The sequence below is a fragment of the Pelmatolapia mariae genome, linkage group LG3_W (genome assembly GCF_036321145.2).
Source record: "Pelmatolapia mariae isolate MD_Pm_ZW linkage group LG3_W, Pm_UMD_F_2, whole genome shotgun sequence".
NCBI classification, from domain to species: domain Eukaryota; kingdom Metazoa; phylum Chordata; class Actinopteri; order Cichliformes; family Cichlidae; genus Pelmatolapia; species Pelmatolapia mariae.
In genome coordinates this window covers 30424984-30428404 of record NC_086229.1, presented here as the reverse complement: position 1 = coordinate 30428404, position 3421 = coordinate 30424984, and the positions used below count along the sequence as shown (strand labels likewise).

The window sequence follows — 3421 nt, the reverse complement described above, 5'->3', positions numbered from 1 at the left end:
CACACTTCCTGTTTCTACACAAATCTTCACTCTGTTCACTTCATCAGGGCTCTAGAGCGCCACCTCATTTCTCCATGGAGCGACTTAGGCTGCGTCCACACTACACCGGATAGATTTGAAAACAGCGCTCCGCGTCCACAGTAGCGTTTTCAGTCATTTTCACAGAGTTGTGCGTCCACGTTGTCACGGCCGAAAACGCTTACGTTTCAGTCCTGCGCATGCGTGAAACGCAAGACGATTCGACCTGTCTCATTTCTGTCTGATGTTTATTTACTTTCCGGCTGTTTCCGGCTGTTTGTCACGGCAAAAGGTGGAGGAAAAGCACCGAGTTTTTTAAATGGACTAACAATGAGGTGGAGTTGTTGGTGCGAGTAACACAAAAGTACAAAGTTGCAAAAGTGAGCGAGAATTAAAGAATTTGAAGAAAAGCTATGTGGAGCGTATGGAACGCCAGGACTGCCATAATGAATTACTTAAATACACCATTAAATAATTAATTAAATGTGGCAATAATTAATTAAAATTGGAATTAATTAATTAAATAAATAGTTATGACACATGTAATTAATTAATTATTGACACATTTAATTAATTATTTAATGATATATTTATTTATTTATTTCATTTTGGCAGTCCTACTGTGCGTCACAGTTTATGGAGTTAAAACTTGTTCTTGTTATTTTAAACAGGACGTCTCAGTTTAGACTCCACGTTTGTGTTTTTATAAACTGTTACTGTTTGATACTAATCTCACTTTCTTATGATTATAATTATTTTCTGCAGTAAAGGAAAAACATTAATATTCAGTTAACACAGCTCCACCTGTGGGTGGAGGGTCCCTGTGGGTTCTCCTGGTGTGACCTGAGTCCTAAATGCCTCTCGCTGTCCTGCCCCTCCCCTGTGGTCTCCACCCTCCGTGTGGGAGGTGTGGCGTTGCAGTGAACATGGAGCTGGTCAGCCCTGATTACCCTCAGAGCTACACCACCTGCTGCTTCTTCAGGTCGAGTGGGTGGAGTCAGGGGCACGACCTGAGTCTCGCTGAAACACACGGCTGTAAGGCCCCTCCCTCCTGTTCACGTGAGCCCAGCGTGGGTCCATCACACCTACAGACTTTTAAAGGTGGAAGTGGCCACGCCCCCAAACCAGTTCAGCAGTAAAGTGTGAGCAGACAGAGCTGTTACCAGGATGCAAACAGGATGTGCCCTTTCACAGTTAAAGCCTCAGAAATAAAAACATGACCCGATCTTACATTTTAAAAACACAATAAAGTTTAAAGACGACGATGAGCACGTGATTCACCTGTGACAGGTAAATATATACACCTGACAGGTGGTACTGACCTGGCTCTGCCCACGAGGGAAGACTCTGATGTGACCTCTGACCCTGAGTGCTCTCTGAAGCCCCTCCCACTGAGCGTCAGCCAATCCCAGCAGAGCACGAACCAGAGCAGCTGAGAACCAGACGTGAGCCTCACCTGTCCCGTCATCAATCACCAGCCTGATCGAAGAGCAGAGCGACATAGTTTGATCATGTGACTGTCACCTGACTGATCCAGGTGACTAGCATGTATCAGCAGGTGAGCTCAACAGGAAGCTGCTCTTACTTTGCTTTGGACTGAAACACTGACGAGGTCGAGTGACACTGAGAGCTGCTGCAGCCCTGAGAGAGAGAGAGCAACAGGTAAACACACACACACCTGAAATCGTGAGCAGTTTACTCCAAAACTACACTTTACTTACGTGCACTAACACTAACACACCACCAACACGCTAACAACACATGAAGCACTCTGAGTACTTTCACTGCACCCGAGAAACTACAACTAAACACATCCTGTACACACTGTGTGTATTTTATGCAGTACCTGTGTGTACACGCTGCCACACAGCGAGCGGCTCCACTGCAGTTGCAGGAACAGGAAACACACCACGTGACCTTTGACCTGTCCCACAGTGCACCTCTGCTTGCTGCTCAGAACCCACTCACCCAGGTGCATGATGGGAGCAGGAGGAGGAGGCTGGGCCGAGTTGATAGAAACAAAACAAACAAATAAACAACAGCACGACAAACACGTGAACCAGACTTTACCTGCCCTGTAAACTTACCTGGTGTCTCCCAGGGAGACCACAGTTATCGAGCTGACAGGTAAGTACGTGCAGTACACACTTCCTGTCCTGAAACACACACACAGGTAAACCACACAGGTACGTAACCATCAGCGTAATGGGGGGGCGTCAAGATCTCGGTCTAAATAAATAAATAAATCTGGGTACATTCCCAGATGATTAAACATGCAACTATTTTGCTGGTAATACCTGAAATGAGTAAAGAAAATCAACAGCCTATTTATGCAAGATAATTCATAACTTTATTGGGGGGTTACATTGGTGGGAAATGAGTCCAAATAAAGAGTCCAAACATTTATAAGCCTGTCTATGTGTGTCTCACCTGGACAGCCTCCTCTGGAAACCAGACAACAGCAGAGTGTTACCCGGCAACAGGCCAGGTGGGTAGGGGGTGTGGCTTAAGTCCAGGTACACCTGCAGACTCCTCCCAGCTTGGTCACAAAGAGTGAGACGCACACCTGCACACACACATTTAGCTAACAGTCAGACCTGAGACTCATCCCTGAAGCACTGATGCCTGCAGTTCCTCTGATGTCCAGCAGAGGCAGCAGTGAGTCGCCCCCATAGACCCCCATGTTAAAACTTCACAGCAGAAAGCAAAAGCCTGATACAAAAACCACCTGTGTGTTTGTACCTGAGTGTGTGTGTCCAGAGTGGGCAGTCCTGTTGTTCACACTGATCCTTTCAGACACCACACCCTGAAAACACACCAGCTCTGAACTGAAACACACACACACACACACCAGTAAGACTTTAAAGCAGGCTAAAGAGATCGTTTTTTATAGGATTACGTAGTGGAAGACAAATTGTTGAAGCCATGTTTCCGAAGTAACAAATACCCGACGGATGGCCTGGATTGCAGCCATTGGAAGACCAAATATAACGTTCCAGATCACTCCAGCTCACATGTTAGTCTGCTCCAAGGATTTCCACAAAGGTCAGTCTTCTGTTGTCGTTTTTACGTAATTTATCATAACATAATTGTTGATGTAGGTTACAAATAAGTCTTATATTGATTTGAACTGAATTCGTTGCGCTATGCTGTTTTTTTTCACTGTGGCTTTGCGAGCTAATGTTTGTTGTGTTTTGTAGGAAAACCAGCCTACAAAATGCTGGAATGTGATCCAGACTGGGCACCCTCTATCAACCTGGGTCATACCGAGTTTAAAGCTGCTACCACAGCCAGATTTGATCGGTTATGAGAGAGAGCGATATCAAAACAGCCACAAAAAGTCCCGCATATATGTGCCCAAGGGTTGTATTGAAGCAATCAAGTGATGAATAACTGTTTTCCA

At 45.5% G+C, this 3421-nt stretch overlaps 2 long non-coding RNA genes across 2 annotated transcripts; both read right to left on the bottom strand.

Moving 5' to 3' along the window:
- Positions 1–1344: 1344 nt before the first annotated feature.
- Positions 1345–1933, bottom strand: LOC134624380 (uncharacterized). Its single transcript, XR_010093525.1, has 3 exons — positions 1865–1933; positions 1604–1659; positions 1345–1497 (listed from the first exon to the last, which is right to left on the bottom strand). It is a non-coding gene; the product is annotated as an uncharacterized LOC134624380 (long non-coding RNA).
- A 172-nt stretch (positions 1934–2105) lies between these two features.
- On the bottom strand, positions 2106–2845 carry LOC134621903 (uncharacterized). Its single transcript, XR_010573590.1, has 3 exons — positions 2761–2845; positions 2449–2584; positions 2106–2174 (listed from the first exon to the last, which is right to left on the bottom strand). It is a non-coding gene; the product is annotated as an uncharacterized LOC134621903 (long non-coding RNA).
- Positions 2846–3421: the final 576 nt, after the last annotated feature.